The sequence below is a fragment of the Ammospiza nelsoni genome, chromosome 8 (genome assembly GCF_027579445.1).
Source record: "Ammospiza nelsoni isolate bAmmNel1 chromosome 8, bAmmNel1.pri, whole genome shotgun sequence".
Lineage (NCBI taxonomy): Eukaryota > Metazoa > Chordata > Aves > Passeriformes > Passerellidae > Ammospiza > Ammospiza nelsoni.
This window is the reverse complement of record NC_080640.1, coordinates 36571728-36595598: the sequence shown is the minus strand read 5'-3', so window position 1 is coordinate 36595598 and position 23871 is coordinate 36571728. Positions and strand designations below refer to the sequence as shown.

Here is a 23871-nt window from a genome sequence, read left to right as displayed (position 1 = left end):
AGGAAGAGGATGAGGAGGAGGCCAAGTGAGAGGAATAGGACGAGGAGATGGACAAGGACAAGAATGAGCATGCGAAGGATGTGGAGTTGGAGGAGGCCCTGGACAAGGAGGAAGACAAGGAGGAGTACGAGGAGGAGGAGGAGGACAAGGTATGGAAGGACAAGGAAGAGGAAGAAGAGCAGGAGCAGCAGAATCCCGCTGCTCACACTGCCCGCATGGTGATTCTGCACCACCCCCTGCCCCATGAGCATCACCTGAAATAAATAGGGCAGGAGATCTTTATCTGTTTAATGCCTTTATTAAAAATCAGCTTGGTTGGGAAAAACCAACGGGTCACGCTCACACCGCTGCTGGTTCCAGGAGTGACACAGAGGAGGAGGAAAAAGTGCAGCTTTGTCCGCTGGTCTGCAGGCAGAGCTGGGGCTTCTGTCCTCATGACAGCATCGAGAGATTCCTGCTTTTTTGGTTTGACATTCGGGTCCTCTTTCTAGCTGACGTCTTTTTAGGTTAGGGTGAAGAGTAAAAAGGGTCTTAGTGGACACTGGATTCTGTTCCTCACATTTAGACATTACTTTGATCCCTTAATTCTGTGTTGGCTCACTATTTTAAGGGTTTTTGCTAGGTTTGGTGAGGGATTTCTTCATTTGCATGCCAACCCTGATGTCCCCTCCTCTTCACTGTCTTGGGTGCCATCCTCCAGGAAGCAGCAGGGTGTTACTCGACAAAAAAGGGGAATTCTCAGCAATCAACAACAGGTAGTTAATGAAAACCTATTAACAACAACAAACAGTTAGAACTCCACCTTAGCAGCAACTGACCCAACCTGTGAACTCTGCAACCTTTTAAGAAAATGGGCAACTTTTCTACTCATAACAGTCCCCCCTCCTTTTCTTTGATCAGGCTTAAACTTAAGCTCTCATCAACTTGTGATTTCTGACTCATTAATTTCTTTAATTTTTTTGCATTGATTATAAATTTCTTGAGCACTCTGGTAATCATGGTTACTTAACTTTATTACTTTTTCTGCTTTCTTCAGGTTAATTTCTTCAGAGATCTCTAGGTTGGCCTGCATGGCAGATGTTAGCAATTTAATTGAGCAGGGAAGTAAGCATTGTAAAAAGAGCAAACCAGCAAGTGTACACACAGTGAAGAAAGCTACTTTTTCCCACCAATTTCCTTTGAAAGCTCATAGGTTATCCCCCCAACTGGAATCAAGTGCAGGAGTCTTTTCTTGGTTACTTACATATGCTGGTTTTTTGTTTCATTTGAGATGTTTCTAATGATTGCTCTCTTCATCTCTAATACTGCCTGAAGCCTGATGATTCTGTTTAACATAGATATCGGGGTCCAATAACCCCAGGACTCATCTTGAGCCCAGGTGGCTGGGCCATAAGTCTTGATAATTTTACTTGGGGTCCGAACCTGGCTCTTGAATTTTGGAGAATTTTGGATTCTTGCAATTTTTATTGCACTTGGCCTCCTCCATTTGGGTTTTCTTAAATCATCATATATAGGAACTCCTAAACTTGTTCCACATTCTTTGGGTAATAAAAAGAAAGCTGGGTTTATCATTCTAATGGTGCAACTGCCAGACCAGTCTCCTGGCAATTTAGTGTATGCTGTAGTACTAGAGATCAAAACCAGGTGTTTAGAGCTCTCCTGAAATGTGTTTTCAGTTTCTGTTGGGCATTCCCAATATTTACACAGTTCTTTCATTTTCCAAGAGGGGTTTATCCCTTTTTCAGTACACTCATAACATTCATATACTTCGTAGTGGGTACACTTGTCTCTTTCTTTTTTCTCAATAGGCTTTAATTTATTTTGATCTCTTGGGATCCACTGGGTGGCTGAATTCTTTACTACTAAATACTTGTTACCAACCATCTTTCTTACTGTTTTTTACAATTTCTTTTCTTTTGACTAGATCTACTGATCTTGTTTCATCAGCATCACATTCAAAGCACAACCAGGCTTCGCTTACAGGGCACTCTCCCAGGAGTGGCTGCCTAAAAGTGGCAGTATTGTGTGCTATCCAATACATTCTGTTATTTTTCTGATAAAGGACCAGTTTGGAGAGGTTAACACAATTTTGGTTAGAACTGATGTGGACTCTAGACAAGGAGCTCACTTCTTCCTCCTCATAGAGGGGCTGGTAGCACTCACTGCACGGCTCTCCTGGGCTCCCCAGAGCACCACCAGCAATCAGAGCCATCATTACTGCCCTTCCTAAGAGTCCGGTATGGGTCATCTTGCACAGTGTTTTGCGGAGAAAAGAAGAAACCTCACAACATTGTAGAAGTTGTAAAGCCTGGTATGCCTTTATTACGACGCGCGCCGGATGCAAGTCCCCCAACAAGGCACGCGTACCTCTGAAGACCTCGGGTCTTCTTTATCCCCCTTCCAAATGCATATGCATACAGTTTCACAATAAGTTCATACATATTCATTCCGTGTGACATTTAGCACCAGTTCTTCTTTATCAAAGCAATGTCTAAGTCGGGGGCAAATCGACCTTGTGGTCTTTTCTGTTTTTCTTTCTCTGTCTCCTTGCTGTCTCGGCATGCGAGCTTTTCCTTCAGCTTTGGCCTCACAGACTTTTCACCTTTCTTAGACACTTCACCTAATTCAGAATGGATCTTTACTCTGTCTCATTCCCCCCTTTCCTAGGAAATAAGTAAATTCTTTTACTTAATGAAAACCTTCACAACAGTAAGTGTCTTTTAGTGCTTCACCATGTACGTTTGACAAAGATGTTAGTACAGCTACTCGTTGTAGCATTCTCCAGTTCCAAATTAACAATATAATAGATAATCCTAAGCTTATCCCAACTAATATTAGTAAAACTACAATGGGGTGGCACAACTTATTAAAGATTCCATTTGCAGTTGGTGACCACCCAAAGATCACATCCCACCAGTGATGATTCATGTTTTGTTTTATTCTTTGTAGGACTCTGGTTATCTCCTTTGTATCATGTTGGACAGTAATCAAGGTTTTTTTTCTGCTTCCTTGGATTCCTTTCAAGCCTTCCAATAGGTCTTGGTGCTTAATTAATTGTTTTACCAATGTAAGGTTCATCCCACTAGGTGTAGGTGGTAGTCTGTGATACAGTGTGTAATTGGCTTAAATCAGCTGGTGGGATGTTACTGGTACCAAATATGAAAAACTACACTTAATAATCTTAACAAAATTACAAATACAGAGATTAGAATGGTTTCTACTAGACAGAATAACATCATTGCTATAAATTTGTACAGCAGCACAAGCAGTTCTCAAGCATACACCCTTTTCCAGTATATACGAGTACAGTTCTCTGGTCAGTGACTGGATGAATTTCAAAGTGACAAATACTCTGTTCAGTGTCCAAACACACATCCTGAGCATTAATAGTATTGCTTTCACAAATGAATCCCATCTGTTCTCTAGTAATGCAGGATTCCAAGTTTACTGTCTGCCACTTTGCATTCATCTTTCGTGCCCACACTCTATGTTCTGAAGGATAGAGTATTGTTTTCTCTATCTGAAGGATAGAGTATGGTTTAATCCTAGAGCAATGATGGGATGGATAACATAAACAGTGGCATTATGTATGGTAAGCACAAAGGCAGCTGCTACATTAGAAACAGGATCATAGGTGAAATTCACCATAGTCCACCAGGACCAAGTTCCTTTCAAAATCAATTGCATTGTCCCACACAATTTCTTGAATTTCAGCTGGAAAATTACTTTCACCCCTTTCCCATATGATCAGAGCTGCTGTTGCTTGTATCCATAACTGTGCTTGTATACAACTGAAAGCTAAAGACACATTATCTTGAACTATACTAAGTGCTTCTACTCTCAACTTGTGGTCTTGGTTCCCGGCCTTTTCATACTTCCTTGCTTTGGCAGTACTTTTGAAATCTGTCACTGGCTAGTTCCTAATGCCAATAGAGATTACTATAAAGGCTGCTTCAATTTTATTAGGCTACCTGCTGCAGTGGCCAGTCTGTTCATCAGTATTTCTGAATCAATTCCATTTAAAACTCCTAATCTTGTCCTTAATATGCCAGTTAAATGTTTGTTATGGGGAACAGGAACTGCTTTCTGTCCATGACCATCCCTGCCAGAGGGATGTGCTGGGCTCACACTGCAAATTCAGACACACTTCACAAGTGTATCTGACAGAGGTTTAGGTCATATTTGAGGCAGATGTTTGTTCTGAAATGTAGAGACCTCAGGGAATCTCCTTCCCCTCCAAAGCACCTGATTTCCCAGATGTGTGGCAAGCAGGAATGTCTCTCTTGATCTACAAAACCTCACCAACCTTGCCCCTAGCTTCAGGTCCAAGAATAAAGGGGAAGTCTGAGAGAAGAGCCTAAATTCATTGCAGTGCCTCAGAAGAAGCTGGGATCAGGTTTCTGCTACTTGAAACACTCAGCACAAAAGTGATACAGCCTGCTGCTGAGCTCTGAGGGGGGGGTCTCTCTCTCTCTACCTCTTTTAAGCAGAATCCAGCCGCCTCAAACTGGGACAATCACTGATCCAGATCTCAGTAGGAAAAGGGATAGCTATAAATAAAGAAAATCACCTTCCTTGCTTGGGTTAATTTACTACCTGCAGTTCAGCACCCTTTACCAGCCATTGCCTGAGTGTTCAGCCAACCAGCTTGGAAAATGACCTAAGGAAACTGATTTCTTGGTGTTCCTGGTTTTAGGCACCAGGAGAGCTGGCTCCTTCCTTTCTTGTTCTGCTCCTGAGATATGCCTGTTTTTGTAACTATGTTGTCCAGCCCTCAAAGGAAGTTTTTAGGAAGGAGGAGCAGGCTGGTTGGATTTTTGAGATGTTAATTTGCATTATCAACTCCACACATTTGAGAGACCATTCTGGATTGAATAATACTATGTTAGGTTCAAGTTTGGAGTTTGGGTAGAGTCTGAACTAGTATGGGGTGTATAAGGCCCTGCTGTGGTAAAAAGTGCAGTGTCCACTTTGAATTCAAATGAAAATCTGATAGTAATTCGAGCTCAAAGGCAGGTCACTTCTACAGGCTGTATCAAGGTGAAATTACATTAACAGTCTGATTCACTTAGGTTATCACAGACTTCCTGGTGTTCATATACACCAGGGGAGGTTCAGACACTAATTACATCTGGTCTCTCATAAGCTACCCTATTGATGACCTGGCACCCTACTTTGATTTCTTCTCCTCTGATTCTTACAAGAGTCCACAGTTCCTGTTCCTGCCATTCTTGCTCCTCATATACCTGATTCTCGTGGATTACTACAGTAGATATGTTTAAATCTTTTATCTCAGAAGGTTTTCTTATGGATCTAGTATACTGATTAAATGCCAGGGACCAAGGCCATTTAGCATTACTTTGAATAGAGGTACTCTCAAGTTCTGAAACTTCAGTTATGATTACACACAAAACAATTCTACAAACTAAAATATGAGCTACTCCCGACCGTAATGTACTCATTTTGCCCGAGTAAGTTTTAATCTCAGTTCATTGTCTCCTGGCGTCACTCCTTAAGGGGTTTCTGGGCCTTCTTCACCCGAGAGTGATGAATCCAGGCGTCCTGCTCCTTGATTTTGATTGCAGTGAAGGTGGTGAGAAGTACTTGCAGTGGTCTCTCCCACTGTGGTTCCGAAGTCTTCTCTGTAAGAGACTTAACATATACATCATCCCCAGGCTATCTAACTCCCTGCTCCGAGTTCCAGCCACATGTTTCTCAATTACTCTGAGCTGTTTGCTTAATGCCACCATGTAGGTGGACATTCTGGACATTCCCTTTGTATTCTATATGGTCTTCTATAAGGCATTCCAAAAGGACTCAGCATTCCTTTAGCTCAGGGTTTAGTTTGAATTTGCAGTAGTGCCAGTGGAAGAGCTTGGGCTAGGGTAGATTAACTTCTTGCCCCAGTCTTATTCATTCTCTCCACCTGGCCGCTTGATTGGGGGTAGTATGGGGTGTGAAGTGTTCCTAATCTATGCCCAGATGGCTACTAATCTGTTGCACTATTTTGGAAATGAAATGTGATTCTTTATCTGAGGATATCATGGCTGGAACTCTGAAGCGTGGTATTATTTCTTGTAAAAATAATCTGGTCACCTCTTGAGCTTTGACAGTTCTGGTGGGGAAATGTTTCTGGCCACCCTGAAAATGTATCTATCAATACCAGTAAATACTGATACCCCCCTTTCCTTGGGAGTTCTGAAAAGTTAATTTGCCACTGCTGTACAGGCCTATGGCCTCTCCCAGTCTGACCGAGTTTTGGCCGGGCGGTATTTTGGGGTTAGTCTGGAGGCAAGGATCACATTGTCGGCTTACCTGAGTGATAGTGGCATATAAATTCCTGACAATGATACAACGATTGTTTCAATCAGATGTGTGTTCTAGAAAGCCTGTGGAAATTACTACTTCAAACTCAACACTTCATTTCAATGCACTCTGTATCACTCGCAGCTGGAGGTTTTCTGTGCTGTTTAGGTGGCCTGGAAAGGCCCAGGGATGGCCTTGAAGAGCCGACGCTTCAAAGGACGAGAAGAGACTTCTGATCTTTTCTCGGTCTCGGTGTTTATTAATTGTTTATCTAAAAGATTTTCTTTCAGCCCGACAGAGGTCTGCACAGCAAGCCAGCCATGAGCACACTGCGAGACCCCGGGGCGGTCACTTATCTTTATACTTGAAGTTACGTATACAATATTTATAATTTTTCCCCAATACCTTCTACCCTTATTAACCGGTGCACTTTTAGTAATAACCAATCCCAAAGTGCCACCATCACCACAGAAGATGGAGGCCAAGAAGAAGAAGAAGGACAGGACACGCCCAAATTCCTCCATCTTACTTCTTTGGACCCCCCTGTACAGAAATCCTAAACCCTGTGTCTTACACTCTAATTAACTTATCCCTTCACCATTCACCCAGTGAAACCTTCCCAGTCCTCATACAGGTGTCGTCTCCTGTGTTGGATCAAAGTCCAGCCACCAGACACTTCTGGCAACATTCCAGGACTCCCGAGCCCCCCAAGGGTGTTCTCGGCCACTCTGCACCTCCATCCTGAGGTGCTGAGATCCCACAGCAGCCTTGGTCATTTTGAGAAAGGAGCCACACTCTATAAAAGGCTTTTAAGTAGTTAGGCCCTAGTGTGTTTTCTAGTGCCCTTCTTTTACTAGTAACCACGAAAATGGGAAGGGATTACTAGCTCTCTTTCAATGGTAGCCCACCCCTTGCAGTTGTACGTCTCCTTTGATTAGTATTATTGTATTATGGCTTACCTTCGAGGAAAATCTGTACCTCACCCTTTGCTGCTTTCTTTCCCTCTCCATCCGCCACCTCATTTCTTCCCTCCAATTTTAAGCTCACTCTCTGGTGTGCCTTAATATGCTTTTTCAGGTAGCTGAACTGCTTCCGACAGCTGGATTGTCTCTTCTTTCCCTGTGAGGTCAGCAGTCCCCTCTCCTTCCAGATGGCTCCATGTGCATGTATGACTCCAAATGCTTACCTTGAGTCTGTGTAGATGGTTATTCTCCTCCCTTTTGCCCTTTCCAGGACATGGGTCAGGGCAATTATCTCAGCCTTCTGTGCAGAGGTACCTGTTGGTAAGGGTCCAGACTCTATTACCTCTCTGCAGGTAGTCACTGTGAACTTTGCAATGTCGCTTTCCTGTCAGTGAACCAGGTTTCTGAATCGTCCGGAAGAGTGTCCCTTAAGTCTGGGCGGCAGGAGTAGGTAGCTTCAGTGGTCTCTAGGCAACTATGGTGTACTGCTTCTCCTTGATTCCACTGAGAAAAGAAGCTGGGTTGACAATATTAGTCACTACTATCTCTACATCATCTTGCTCTACCATGATGGCCTGGCATTTCAGAAACCTCTGTGGTGAGGGCCAGTGGCCACCCTTTACTTTCAGTGCTGCGGACACTGTGTGGGACGCTAGCACAGTCATGTTTGTCCCAGGGTAAACTGGCATGCCTCTTGAATATTCAGCATGAGTGCTGCTACAGCTCTGAGGCAACTTGGCCATCCTTTGGCTGTTGCATCTAGTTGCTTAGAGAAGTAAGCAACTGCCCTTCAGTATGGGCCCAAGTCCTGAGCCAATATTCCCTGGGTAATTCCTTGCGTGGAAAAATAGAAAGAATGCTTTACTTACATCTGGAAGTTTCAAAGCTGGAGCCGACATGAGGGCACTCTCTCTAGCTGGCGAAAGGCCCGTGTGGTGTCTTTTGTCCACTGGAGATCTCAGTTTCCATTGGCAATAAGAGCATAGAGGGGTCTGACGAGCAGTCCATCATTATAAACCCACAGCTGGCACTACCCTGCCATGCCTAAGGAGGTTCGGAGTTCTTTCGTTGTCTGGGGTTTTGGGGTTTGGCATATGGCTTCCCTGCCCTAAAGTCTGCTGCTCAGCACTCACTTCTTACCCCAGGTAGATTACCTTCTGCTTCACTACCTGTGCCTTTTTTTTTGGGACTCTGCATCCTTGGAGTCCTAGGAAATTCAAAAGGCTTACCATCCAGGCTTCTCCTGCTTCCCTTGTCCAAGTGGCTACTAGAAGATCATCCGCGTACTGCAACAGCCTCCTTTCTTCTTGTGGAGCTTCCAGGGACTCTGGTTCCTTGCAAGCTGTTCTCCAATCAGAGTGGGGAATTTTGAAGCCTTCAGGCACACGGACTATGTGAGCTTGTGTTTGAATGCAAAAATTTTCTGGCTGGCTTCGTGGATAGGGAGGCAAAAGAAGGCATCTCTTAGGCCTAAAACAGTGAACCGGGTTAGCTCAGGTGTTAAACAAGTTAGTAAGGTATATGGAGGCAAAAGAAGGCATCTCTTAGGCCTAAAACAGTGAACCGGGTTAGCTCAGGTGTTAAACAAGTTAGTAAGGTATATGGATTTGCTACCACAGGGTATAAATTCTGTGTTATCTTATTAACAGCCCTTAATCCAGTACTATCAATTATTGGGCTGATTCCTTCTGTATTTTCCTTTTGAGGGTACTACTCAGTTCTTACTGGTTGTTCTTTCCTTAAGCTTGATGCTCATGGGGGAGCATCTTTCAGTCTCCCTGGTACAGCAGAGGCCCATACTCTTGAAAACATTTATTTACTTATTCTAATATCTCCTTACTAATGTCTTTCTTAATTTCAGTGTCTGTTAATGTTAAGCCTAACATCTTTATATCATTTGCCTCCAGAGTAACCTTTCTCATTTGAGAATGTTTAGCAAATTGAGTGAATTGTACAAAAGCTTTTAGGTACACATAGTACACATGTTACTTTAAAGGTTTGCACAAGTATGCCTTCTCAGACTGGCCAGTTGTTCATTCCCCACACTACAACATAAACATTCTCCACAGGTACTAAAGCTTTATTAAAACTGAATATATGACCCTTGTGTTGACAAAAATTCTTCCCTTTTGGGGAGGTCATCTCTACCCTTCCTCCCTTACCTTGGGAGGAGCCTTTAGCAAATCATATGTACTCATTTTGTGAACTGTGATTGCTTTGCATTTCAGCATGATAATCCTTACCTGATTTCATACGTTGCTGTCTTATGCTGCATGCTGAACAACATGTTTGATTTGCTTTCTCTTTGCCTTGTTTTCCTTTTTCAAGGGCCAAGACCAGAGGGCAGTCTGATCTTACAGTCTCTTTGCCATTCTGGGTGATTTCTTAAAACAAAAAGACATTTTAGCATACAAAAACTCTATCCCATTTATCCTCCTATTTTAAAACAGTACTAACTGCAATGAAGTATTATAAATCTTTTTATTTTCTGAGCTGCTCCTACTGGCAGCCTTCTCCCACTGAGCCCCTCCCAAAAGGGGCTAATTTAGGAACCTCTTTGCTCTGGTCAGTTCTCATTATTTATTTCTCCTTGCCCTATCTCGCTTCCACTCAAACATTTTTACAGACCTTCGCAGCAGTTTCTCAACTTTCCTCCTATACACACAGCTCCAGGTGGCAGGTATCAGATGTGGTTCCCACACACAAGCTCTAAGACTTTAGGTTCTGAATCCGCTTGACCAGAAACCTCTAATTTACACTCGGGGCATGTGCCCTGACAGCAAAACAGCAATACCAGTGTTTCTCATAAACACTACACTGCAATAATACTTGCACATCCAGCTTTTGCTCACAGGCCATTCCCGTGTTCCCTGGGGAGATGGGGCAGCCAGAGCTGTCCCTGTGCCCAGGGCACAGCCACTGTCACCTCACAGAGCATGCTAATCAAAAACGTGACATAGACACTATGTTCTGATCGAACAAAATATTAGTCTTTTCTAGTTCTCTTCTTGCACAATCTAATTAAGCACTGTGCCTACTTACACTTCTTTTACTGCTTTGTAAAAAGGCTGTTGCTAGTCACAGCCGAAACTCTGATATGCCCACAGACACGGACACACGCACCCGCACCCCAGCTTTATCTCAAATTCACTAGAGCCAAGGCTTGAATTGCTGTGAGGGGGAGAATTCTTGGAATTCTTTTAACTCGCTTTATCGTAGTTAAGCATAAATCACCGTACTATAGTTCTCCTATGTAAAATGCTACTCTTGTTGCAACAAAATCTTAAAATCTCCACAAACACTACTATACAATCTGAGAATCAAATTACCACAATGCAGCGGAAGAAAATCACCACACAAAATCACTGGGAAAGGGCATATTTCTCAAAGTGCTCACTTTTCTCAATACAACACAGCATACCATAATTCAGCATTTACTCACATCAGTTTTTCCTGGACACAATCAGAATAACAGCATACAGTCTAGAGATCAAATCCAAACATCCAAGGCAAAGGAACTCTCTGAGCTCATACTCACGGTTAAAATGTACCAAATCTACACAAATCACTACATTTAAACACGATAAATACCATGACTGACATTCCTCCACTCGCTTCTCTGCGGGGCACTTCTCTTGCTGCCCCCAAAGCCTGCTGCAGCCGGTGCCTCAGGCCTCACTCGGCTGCTTCAAACACGTGTAGTACTGACCCCCCCCCGCACTGTAGGGCACTGTAGATTTATTCTCTTTTATACACCATACACTTATACGCTTGCACGATTAGAAACACAGTGCACTGACCACACAATGCACACATTAACCATACAGCAACACAGTGTCCGGACATCACACACACAAACAAAACACACAGGCTTAGCGGTTCTGCTCCATCAGAACAATGAACCCCCAACACACACATACACGGGTTCACCCGGCACACCCCTAGAGCCTCTAGCGGTTCTGCTCCATCAGAACAATGAACCCCCAACACACATACACGGGTTCACCCGGCTCACCCTCAGAACCGCTTGCGGTCTGCTCTATCAGAACAATGAACCCCGTCTCTAATACAGCTGCTCTATCAGCTGAACCCAGACGTCTCTGGGTGGTTTACTCCCTTGCTCTCCTTTCCCTCCCCTGGGGGCCCCTCAGTACATACCGTATCTTCCTCCGCAGGCCAGAAGGTCCTTGTCTGTCCTCGCAGGTGGCAAGTTGAGACGAGCGGAGCCCCACCAGGAAAAAATCCTAGGGCGCGCCTTGGAGGTCCGTCTATCCCCCCTGCCCCTGCGGGGACAGAGAACTCACCTGGCTGGCTCGCCATAATGTTTTGCAGAGAAAAGAAGAAACCTCACAACATTGTAGAAGTTGTAAAGCCCGGTATGCCTTTATTACGACGCGCGCCAGATGCAAGTCCCCCAACAAGGCATGCATACCTCTGAAGACCTCGGGTCTTCTTTTATCCCCCTTCCAAATGCATATGCATACAGTTTCACAATAAGTTCATACATATTCATTCTGTGTGACATTTAGCACCAGTTCTTCTTTATCAAAGCAATGTCTAAGTCGGGGGCAAATCGACCTTGTGGTCTTTTCTGTTTTTCTTTCTCTGTCTCCTTGCTGTCTCGGCATGTGAGTTTTTCCTTCAGCTTTGGCCTCACAGACTTTTCACCTTTCTTAGACACTTCACCTAATTCAGAATGGATCTTTACTCTGTCTCAACAGCCTGCCCACCCGGCCTTGCCTCTTGGGGAATTTTACTGAGAAGAAGCTTCCAAGCCCTTTAGAGTCCCTTCCACCCACTTCTCTGGTTAAACCTCTCTTGGTCTGTTCCCTAGCAATTTTGGTTTCTCGTAGAGGAGTGCTCTGTAGAGGATTAACCTGGAGTCTTTAGAGCTAAATTGGGGAACTTAACCAGAATTACTTATTTACAGTCTTAAACTTTTTACCAACATAGTTTACACAGAACCGTCTTGAAACATTTCAAGCTATGTTAGAACTCTGATACCAATTATTTTCTCATACAGTTCAGTCTTTTTGGCTCTTCCTTCTGAGAGTCAACTTTAAATCACAGTATACTCAGGTGAATTAACGTGTGATGTGGTTGAATCCTTATCCAGTGCCCGGAGGTGAGAGTGATGTGGACTCTGGCCCAATGCCAGAGGGAAAAACTGGGAGTCTGGAGAAGCCCAGTCTCCAGAAGGAGAATGGGCTGGAGTCCGGTCCAATGCCAGAGGGAGAATGCCAGAGGGAAAAAACTGATGCTAAACCCTGACCCCATGTCAGGGATGAGAATGGGGTGGAGTCCAGTCCAATGCCAGAGGGAGAATGCCAGAGGGAAAAAACTGATGTTGAATCCTGGTCAAATGCCAGGGGGTGAGAGTGATGTGGGTCCAACCTTTTCTTTTGGTCTGCACAGTCAAATTAGTAATGAAGAGTACCTGAAACGGGCTTTCAAATATAGACATTAATGGTCTGCTATTTTATTATTCTATCAAAACTCAGTTTCTCTGTTTAATGTTATTGGTCAATTTCTCTTTTTCCATAGCTTGCATGTTTCTCTCATCAACTTCTGCAAACTCTGTATTTTGCAAGGAGTTGTATTTCTGTTAGGCGGTTAAGCCAGGCAGCAGGAGATTCATCCTTCTCTTGTGCACCCTCAAATGCCAATTTGGTGTTAGTTCCTTTGGGAACTGACTCTTTAATCCCCTGTATTATCAAAGACCTATATTCCATCATGGCCTTCCTTTCCTCCTCCTGGTTAGGGTTCCAGCTGGGATCTGTTAGTGGCAATTTCTGTTCACCTGTTGGCACCTGGGGTCCTGGACTGTTATCTTTCTCCCATATTCTTATGCCAGCCGCCCTAATCATCTGGACCTCTTCTGGGAAAATAATATGCTCAGGATGGAATTCATCTCCCCCCAAGTGTGGATATTTGGACCTAAAAATTGATCCACTTGGTTGGCTATGCACACTGGGTCCTCAACTAAATGCCCCAACTCTTTCTTGAATCCTCTCACCTCAGAAACAGTTAGGGGAGCATTCACAAAGTCAACACCTCCCATTACTCCTCCCATAGGAACGTCTCTGAGGGGAAAGAGTCTCTCTGCCTTGGAAGTCTTGGATCTGGTACTACAGTACGGACCATCTTCAGATGCCAAACTAGTTTGAGGGATATCTGGATTATCCTGAACGTTCTGCCCATCAGCAGGTGTATTTGGTGATAGCTGTTTACTGGGCAAGGAGGCATTTTTGTCCCAACTAGGAGGAGGCAAAGGGGAGGATAGGAGGAGCAATAGGAGGGGGAGAAGAGCCTGAGTGGATATTAAGTGGAGCTGGAGAAGGGGTGGAGAATGCAGCAGGTGTAGCAGGCACTTGTGGTTATGCAGAAGGAACTGGAGGAGCTGAAGGTGGTGAGGGAGTGATTACTGGGGGAGATACTGGGTTTATCATAGCAGAAGCTGAAGAGGTAGAAGGAGGAATTTGAGCAGGTGGTAATGAGATGGCAGCCGGGGGAAGAACCGGACTTGCCGTTTGAGGTGCTTGAAGAAGAGGATTATAAGGTGGAGGGGCAGAAGGAGGCAAATAATCCAGGGGGTCCCATCTTTTACCAGTTCCATCATCCCCTCCTTCATTCCCCTCTTTCTTCCTCTGTACCTTACAAATTCTCACCCCTTCATCTTCAACAGCGCTCTTTAACTAGCAAGCCACATAGAGTAATTGCTCAGGATCAGTATCCCCTCGAGCTGTCAGATAATGAGTCAGTTGTTGGCATATCCACTTATTCTTTGTCCCACACCAAGGCCATCCTCCTTGGACCTCTAATTCCGGCCAGACTTCTACACAATAATGGATCATTTTTACTTTATCTAATCCCTCGTGGCCTCTATAGAATCCCATTTTACTACCAGTTTTCCTAAGGGACTATTGGGATGTATATTCCTCAGTCTCTTGCCAGTCTTTTTACTATTACACTCTCCCATTTTTCAGGTCTTATCAGTAAAAAATCCCAAAGGTGCCTCTACTGACAGGTAATTTCAAGAAAAATCTTGTTTGAGGAGCTTCAGCCTCTTCCACCAAACTTCAAATTTCTGCCTGATGCTTAGGACTTTATACTGAAAAAACTGCCCGATCTCTTGATTGCCTAACTTTCCCAACGTCAGGTCTTACATCTATCAGGACTTGAACACACGAAACCTCAGCCTAAAAATCCGGGTCGTGCCTGACTCCCTCAGTCAGGAAAAACAACTGCCTGATTTTTAGTTTGCCTAACCTGCCAATTCTTAGGCTTCACCGTATCAGGACCTAAAAGCAATCCATAGCCTCCTTCGCTGGGGTTTGTCCCCGACTCGTTTGTCAGGACTTACTTTGCCTGCAGGGCTTTTGAGCTCACCCAAATCCTTCTCGGGACTTACAAATCCTACCCGAATTCTTCTCGGGACTTACAATCTGCCTGACTTCCCTCTGTCAGGACTTACTTTGGGTGCGTGCCACTCATACAACTATTCCCTCCGCATGCCCGGAGTGGGGGGGCCCTCTCCCTTAGGAGACGACTCACTCACACTAATTCCACTTGCTTTCCCCTGTTCCCGGATGGCTTTCTTGCGAAAGTTCAGAAACGCGGTACTACAGGGCCCACTCTCGCTCCGAAGGTCCGGCTGCCGGCCTTCGTCTCAGTAACGCACACGTGTGCACGTCTCCCACTCCCGCCACTGGATTTCTCACCAGTCCTGTGCTCCGGTGCTCCTCTGCGTCGCTGGCCCTGAGCTGATCTCTCTGGTCCTGGTAGCCAGCTGTCCTGGAGGTCCAAGATGGCCAGTCCTGGTGTCCTCTTCTGGCATGGCTATCCCGGACGAGTGCTCCAGCTGAAATAAACAGGGCAAGGAGACTTCTTCTCCTTTTTAATGCCTTTATTATAAGTGATCAGCTCAGGATTGGGCAGCTAGACAGGGCTGCAGCTCCCCGTCATCTCTCCCAGGGCGACTCAGAGGAGGAGGAGGACATGCACAGCTTTGTCCACCAGGGGCAGAGCTGGGGGGTCTGATTCTCGTGGGAGCCTTTAGGGTTTCAAGACCCTCCGATGTTACTTTTGCTGGCTGTCTTAGCCGGCCCTCAGCGCTGGGGACGACTCCCGTGCTCAGGATGATAGGGACTCCGAAGGTATTCCGCATCTCTGCAGGCTCAGCACTCCACTCCTCTCGCCCAGACATCACTCCAATTTCTCAACTCTTAGGTGGCTCGTTGTTTTTGTGGCTCTTCCCGCATATTTGGAGTAGGGGTCCCACACAGCCTGCTGGTCCTTGGAGTTATTTGCATATCCCTCCCCTCCAAAGTCTCTTCTCCTCGCTTTTTGGGAGGTACCCCACCCTTCACTGTCTCAGAGAAGGGCCATTAACTTGCCCCAGCCAGGGCTTTTACTGATACAAAAACAACTATTAACAACAACGACCAGTAATTCCCATAACACAAGCAGCGCCCCAGCAGCAACAGTGGTAAACTTTTTCTCACAGAAAAAAATCAACAGAATTTTTGTTCATAACAAGGGGCACACGGCGGCCAAGAACCGGCATCCTTTGAGGAGAGTCCAGTGGCCAGGAACCAAGGGCAAGTGAGGGGTACCCGGGGGCGGGAGTGTGAGGGGAACTGGGCGACCAGAAACCAGGAGTGTGTGAGTCGGATCCGGCGGCCAGCAACCCATGGCGTGTGAGGGGACCCGGCGGGCTGGAACCGGGAGCGTGTGAGGGGACCCAGCGGCTTCCCCGACTCTCGGTGTCACAGCATGGGTTAACCCAGTGAGGCATCTGGTGCCACCTCCCTGCTGCAGCGGGGCCATCCCCGAGCACAGGACACAAGATTCTGTCAGCAGGGTCTGGGATATCCACAGTGAGGGAGACTCCGCAGCCCGTGTGGACAATCTGTTGCTGGGCATGGCGTTGCTGAGCCGCCCCTCTCCTCTCTGTGCCCCGTGCAGGCGAGATCCCGGCGCACTTGGGCGGCACGGCGGTGTTCGGGGATAACGTGGAGGATGAGTGGTTCATTGTGTAGCTGCTGCAGGAGATGAGCAGGGAGTTGCCGTGGCTGGCAGCCAGGTAAAGCGGGTGCTGCTGAGCTGCTTTAGTGGGAGGGCTGCCAAGGGGCAGTGCCTGTGCTCTGAAGGTCCTGTCTTACCATGGCCCATCCTTAGAGGTGTTTCCCCATCCCAGACACGTTGGAAGTGTCCAAGGGCAGGTTGGATGGGGCTTGGAGAAGCCTGGGCTAGTGGAAGGTGTGCCTGGCTGTGGCAAGGGTGTTGGAGCTGGGTGTTGATCTTTAAAGTCCCTTCTAACCTTAGACTTTCTATGCATTTATGAATGTTAAAAAAACCCCAGCTGTCGAGGGAAGGGGACCAGGACACCAGCTGGTTCATCACAGGTCCAGTTTATTGAAGAAAGCATCAGACACTTATACAGCAAATAATAAGCTCATGAATATTCTGTAATTTACACTGTCCATTGGCCACACCACAACATCAGCTCTTCCCCATTCCTTAGGGGTTACATCTCTCTTTTCTCCTGTCTCTTTCACCACTTGTTATCATACTACAGCTAGGCCCAAGGACACGCTATCTTACAGGTGCAGGACTTGGAATTAGACACGGCTTTGTACTTTTCCAGTCTCTAGTCAGCTAAATTCCCAACAGACACCCTGCCTGCAAAAAGGCCTCTGCCCAAGTTAGGACATCTTTACCAAATTAATTCGGCTGTGTCCTCTCTCCTCAAGCCACTCTTTGACAAAACTCTCCACACCCAGCAGACATAGATTCAGAAGTGTCCCTGAGGGTAGGGAATGCTCAGGGCTGGAGTGTTGCTGTCTCTGTAAGGACACAGGCTTTGTCTAGTACAGGTGAAATAATGAGCAGACACCTTCACCCGAATATGGATGACTGCTAATGGCAATGAATTAAAATGGAAATAATTTATTTGGTCATTAGCAAAAAATTGTTGAATTCTTTTTCCCCTACTCCAAGATTCTTACAAGGGCTGGAACACAACACCAAAATGGATTGCAAGTGTGTACTTGGAGTGTCAGGCTCATACTTTCTTATTGTTTGAGGGAACACACAGAGTGAAGGAGTTGAGAACATTGCATTCAGGGCTTTTCTTAGGATCAGGAACCAGCAGAGGTCACATGTGACAACTGAAATGCTGCTTTTTAATGCCTGGGATGTTTTGAAGCAGTTAGGATATCTTGGTTCTCCTGAAGCACTTCTCTAGTTGAAGAGAAACGTGGTGTTATTGTTGTTAAGGAAACAAGATATATTTGATGAAACGTGTTATAGTTGAAATGGGGATTTTCCAGAATATCAAGGATTTTTCCTAATGTATTTAGAATGACTAAAGTTTATATTTGCTTGGGGATTTCAATTTGCAACAAGCATTGTATAGCCTGAAAAGCAATTTATCAGAAAACTCTTTCTAAGATATATTTTGAATGTAGTCTCAGGCACTGCCTGTAATATGGGTGCCTCCAAAGCCACTCTGGTGACCTGGAGGGAGCTTGCTGGCTGTCCCCAGCCCAGTCCCGCTGCGGGGAATGTTTGTTTCTGCTCTGGCTGTTGCAGGTGACTTTCACTCGGTGTTTATGTGCACAGCTGGTGCAGCAGCAGTTTGTTCCAGACAGACGCAGTGGATACATCCTGCCCGTCCCAGCTCATCCTCAGTACAGAGCCTACGAGCTGGGCATGAAGCTGGTAATGATTCCTGGGGCATTTTGGCCTTGGTTCATGCATGTCCAGGGAATGGGTCTTTGGAAGTTGCCTGCTTGTCCAGAAAAATGTGAGCAAAGGCTGTCACACCTTGAGAACCTCTTGTTGTTGCATCTTTTCTCTGCAGGCTCATGGCTTTGAAATGTTGTGCTCCAAGAGCAGTAAAGTGGTTCCTGATGACAAGAGAAAGGTGTTAAGCAGTCTTCTGTGGGAGAGATTGCTCAGGAGCTTGAAGGAGAAGGATTATTTCAAGGTCTGTGAGTATTTCAGTGTCTGTGGCTTTTAAAGATTCCTGGGAAAATTCATTTTGACCCTTGAATTTGTGTGAGGAGCTTGAATCCTTATGTCTGTGTGAAATGAATTAATGTGTTTAAAGGGGACATGTGCAGTTTGTTCCCCTTTGAAAGGAATCTATTTTGGAAATGAAAAAGGAAAAAGCAAGATGTGGGGATTGATTCATTCATCTAAAGCAAGGGGAGAAATAAACTTGAGTGAAGAAAACCCCCATATGTGATTGTGTGAGGTGTAACTGATTTCACTGGTTTACATTTCATTTCCTCCCCTCTAGAATTCAATATTCTTCAAGATCCATACATAAGACCATAGATCTATCTGGGCCCATGCAAGTGTAATTTTTATGTGTTTGTGGTTTTTGTGACTTCTGGGGGTTTTGGTGAGGTTTTGTGGGGTTTTTTGTGTTTTTTGTTTAAGTTGCCTTAGATTACTTTTTTCATGTTAATAAATATGACCTTAAAATGACTACTTGTTTGAAGGTTATAATATTGGACAACTTTATAGAGATTCTTAGGTTAATATCCTTTAATATACTTCAAATACAGGAATGGCCCTTTGTTGTATCCCAAGTGTACATGGCCAAGAGGTTTTAGTTGTTCTGGTTCTCTCAGCATTTCTGTGTGACCAACAGTCACCCTTAGGAAGCCTGACTGTGAGGAGGAAGGGGAGGGAGAATTGTTTGGGTTCATGCCTGTGACTTGCATTCAATAGGGAGAAATGGAAGGATCAGCCAAGTACCTGGAACTGTTGCACATGGCAAAGATCACTTCCAGCAATCTGTTGCAGTGCCAGAAAGGTGAGAGCTACTTGAAATTCATGAGTGTCATATACCCTACAAATCCTGTAAGTGACCTTTGAAATGCTTGTTACAAACACCTGAACCCTTTTCTCCACTGCACATTTACCATGGGAGCTGTGGCCAGGACATACAAGTACTAATTCCTCTGGAATGCTCCACTGGGAGAAGTTCTGGCTTGAGTAACTCTTTTATCTTGGTTTTGTGAAATGCTGAGCTCTTCCAAGTGGATTCCAAGTGGTGACTGCAAAGCAATTTTTGCTTGGTTGACTGTAGAAAGTGTAGAAAAGTTTCATTGAAAAGCAGTCCCAGTGAATAATGAATACAGGATAATCTGTCTCCTTTGCTCAAGGAGCTGGCTGTGGATTTCTCTGGATGATCAAATCCAAAAAATAAATCACTGCAGAAATATCTGAGGCTTTATCAGCCCATGATATCTTGACTGTTATTTTTTTCAGTTTCCACTCTGTGCTGTTTGGGATCAGGTAATCTTAATATTTACCAAGGCAAATAAAATGTAAAGGAAAAGAGCCATGACCAATGGGCTATGGAGCCATCAGCTGGGAATTGCAGAGACTGACTGTGTCCTGTTTTGGCCAATGCTCTGGGTAGTGCTCTGGTACTTCCCCAGATTTATTTCCCTTTTTGATGTGTTTGCACAGAAGGAAAATGGAAGAATTCAAGTGAAAACCTGAATGCAGAGCATGTGATCCCATTGAATCCATTTCAGTAAATTGATTTTGTCTTTTCTTCTAGCTGTGATGAAATGAGCCCGGGTGATGAAATCCTGACAATGCTACAGACAACCCCCATTGATCTGAAGGAATTGGAGAGAGAAGAAGCTTGTCTTCCTGCAGAGGATGGTGAGATGGATGGGGGAATTATTCCTATTACAGATGGTTATTTGTGGGGGGAGAGGGGCAATGCTGACAGCTGTGAAGGGAGAGCAAATCCAGCCTTCCTCAAGACTAAACACTGGATTGGCTCTCCCAGTTTAGAGTAAGCCTTTCTTCCTCCACTCAGTGGCCAAAGGCTTCTCAGTGACTAGAATGGTCTCTCTTAGTTTGAGCTCTGCAAAGCAGAGATTTTAAGTAGTGGCAAGAAATCTGCACTCAGTTCTTCTCAGCCTCTCTCTGCCTTTGCTGTGTGTGAGCCAGGACCAGCACAAGAACTGAACTGCAGAACTGAGCTGCAGGATGGTTGCAGTCGTGTCAGTCAGCTGGTTTGGGCCTGTGGGCCAGCAGGCTTGTGCAGAGTAACAGATCTGTGCTGTGTTCTTTCAGATGACAGCTGGCTGGATATTACACCAGGTGCTCTGGATCAGATGCTGAAGGAGACAAGAAATGAGTCCCTTCCTTCCCCAAAGGAGGAGGAGCAAAACTATGACTTGGAAACAGTTGCTGAGAGCATGAAGGCTTTTGTGTCCAAAGTCTCCACACAGGAAGGAGCAGAAATGCCATGGTAGTAGCACCTGGAGTTTGGGTCTGGTGTAGAATGTTGCACTGTGCTGCAGCCCTGTGGTTGGTTCTGTGATGCAGAGAATCAGAGTTTGAAGGTGCTGTGCTGAGCAGGGCCTAAAGCAGAGCCAGAGCAGTGAACCTGTACTTGCTTTAAATCAGTTTGGTGCCACTCTGGCACTGGTGCAGGTTCAAGTGCTGCAAGCTGAGCTGCTCTCTGTCCCTCAGTTGGATTTTGTGGTCTTCACAATTTTTCTCTTTTTATGCCAAGAATTCTTCCACTCGCTGTTTGATGTCTAATGCACACAGGTTTCAAACTTCTCAGGAGAATTTTCAATTCAAATGTCCCAACTTCAGTCCTGGCTTGAGAGAAATCAATATGGCTTGTGCCTGTGTCAGGCTTATGCAAGCATAGAAGCTTCATTTGCTTAAAAATATTTTTATGTTTCAGGACATCTGATGAATCCCATGTTACCCTTGATGTGGATTCTTTTACAAAAGGCCTGGACAGAATTTTAGGTGAGATTGTGTCGACGGAAGGAGACCCAGACATCAATTTGATCATCACAGGCCCAATTTTATTGATCAGTACGGCGGGTTAAATACAGTTAATAATGAGCTTCATACATATTGCAAAAGTTGAGCTCAGGATTGGTCAGTTACATATCAGCACCTACACCTACTTCTGCATTCCTATGGTTCTACTTTTGATACTTTTCACATATTCTCAGGATATATTCAGGAATATCTCTACTCCCTCTCCTCATGTTGCAGCAAGGTCACTGCTGACCTTTCCTTTCAGCTTGCTGACTGCTGACTTTCTTCCTTCAGCTTAACCAGCGGCATTATGTCAGTATGGCATTTCTCAGCTAACCAATTATTAATAAATCTCTCCACAAGATTGCTTCTTTCTTTGAAACAAATGCCAGCACTGATTTCTTTGCTGTAGTACTGACACCAAATCATGTGCAGGGGCAGACTCAGAGGAGCTGGATTCTGATGATGTGGATGAAGAGGAGGAGTTTGGTTTCTCAGATGAGGATGATGAAGAGCTGGATGCTGGGAATGGAAGGCAGGAGCAGAAGGTGTCTCCTGAGGAGCTTGTGGGCAGTCTCAAGGCGTACATGGAGGAGATGGACCGTGAGCTGGCATAGACCAACGTTGGGAAAAGTTTCAGCAGCCCCAAGAGAGGGGTGAGTGTGCCTTGAGCTCTGATTTGCAGCAGTAATTTCCAAGCAGGAAATGTGCTGCAAGTGGCCATTCTGAGTAAGGGGATTGGAACCTTCCCACGTGCAAGCAAAGTGTGCTGGACCTGCACCATCATACATTTTTTATAAACTAAAGCTTACCTAAGCTTGGAATTTGCCCATCTTTTCCAAGGCTCAGTTCCATTTCCTTGTTTTTAGTAGTAGGGCAAGCAGCTGCAGCTTCCCTTGTGAGTTCCTGTAGTAGTTTTCTCCCATAGGAAGCTGAGCCAGGACTCAGCAACACTTTCTGTCCTTCTCTTGGAACTTAATCTGGGTAATGGACAGCAGTAATTTTCAGCTGGCATGAGCATTTGGTGTCTGAATACCTGTCTGTCAGGACTCAGGAGTGTACTGGACTTTGTTGACTGCAGAGTTGTTGTTTCTTTTCTCCTGTGGTTTGCCCTTTTCTCCCCCTTAAATCTGCTCATGCAATTGGATAAAGCTTTCTCTTTGTACTTCCTGCAGGCAAGTTCTGTTGGAGCAGCCCCATGTGAGAGTGCTGGCCCTGATTGTGGAGCTGAGGCTGCTGAGCTGGCAGCCCTGGCTGTGGACATGAACCTGGTGGCAAAGCTGCTCGAGTCCTACAGTGCCCAGGCTGGCCTGGCAGGACCCAGCTGGAACATTTGACAGAGCCTGGGGGTGAATTTACCTGAGAGCACAGAGCTCCCGGGCAGCTGAGCAAGGCAGGGAGAGCCTTTGCACAAGACATGGCTGCTGGGGAGATGAAGCACAGACACACGAGCAGTATGTGGGAGAAGAGGCCCAAGGTTTTAATTTAGAGCATTCTGTTCATTATGTGTCACTTCAGCAGAGTGAATTTACCTTCAAAAGCTTCTGTTTGCACACTGTCTTGGGTGGAAATGAGATTTTCCCAGTGCTAGCACAATTTCAGAAAACTGGAAAATTATTTTGAATGCATGACTCAAATGATATTCTCTTTTATTACATAATCTCTCTTCCATTTTTCATTCAGTGATCCAATTTGCCACATTTCTAAAATGTCCTTTTACCCGTTGCTGAGTGTGTTCAATATCTGGGGAGCAGTTCTTGTTCTGGAAATGCTGCTGCCTTCAGGGGCAGGTGGGGAAATAACACATTGCAGGAAGAGTAATTGGATCAAATGTGTAAATATTGGCCCGAAGTAGTTTTTAAATTTATTTCAATAAAAACAGAAATACATCTTGATTACTGAATTTTTGAAGGTATGCATAACTTCCTCAGTGCAGTATCAGTTCTTGGAGTGAAAGTATTTTTGTAATTGTTCATTTTCTGAATGAATTCCATTATTGCTGAATGTTGATATACAGCTACTGCTGGCATGATGTGAGCCCAGGCTGAGCAGTTTGGGGTTTTTCAGTGAAAATGTGGCTGGAAGGCATGCAGCATGATGCTTTCATGTGGAATGAACATTCTATTTTAAATATGAGAACTTAGGTAACAACAAGGTAAATTTGATATAAAATAGATAAAAATTCTTGATACACAGACAACAGCAGTGCAGTCCTGCTGGGTCCAAATCAGCTTCTTAATTTCTCTTTATTTCATTTTCATTCAGCAATTAATGAGTTCTCCTGCACTGATGTTGTGTAATTTCCTTTGTCAGCAGTTCAGGGAGAGCACTGGCAGGTTGGACAGGGATTAGAGATGGACAGCAAGAGCTGGGAAGTGTGAAGAAGGTTCTGCTAAATTTCAAGGAGTTTGGGCTGCTGGGAGGTGAGAGAGACTCAGACAAATCTGTGGTGGAAAAATGGGCTTAACAGAGGATTTTTAATTGAGACAAGGCTAATGAGCAGTTAGTGGTGGAAAACAGAGGTACTTGAACGTTGGGAAGGGTTGGTGTTTGACCAGGAAAGGTAATTTACACTGAAAATACATAAAATTCTCCACTGACGAGTAGCTAGATCAAGTTTAGATACTTTAAAAGATAATTGAGTTGAAGAACATGGTCACATTGAACTGCTGTGTGGCCTGTGCTATAGAAAAGGTCCAAATAGATGGAAGGGCTCCCTTAGTGCATGAGGAGAACTCCTAAGCTGAGGTTCAGAACAAAGCTGCTCTTTTGCAAACAC

General features: G+C 45.0%; 1 pseudogene; it reads left to right on the top strand.

Annotated features, from left to right (window-relative positions):
• Positions 1-47: 47 nt before the first annotated feature.
• Positions 48-22480, top strand: LOC132076105 (protein ecdysoneless homolog; annotated as a pseudogene).
• The last annotated feature ends 1391 nt before the right edge of the window (positions 22481-23871 follow it).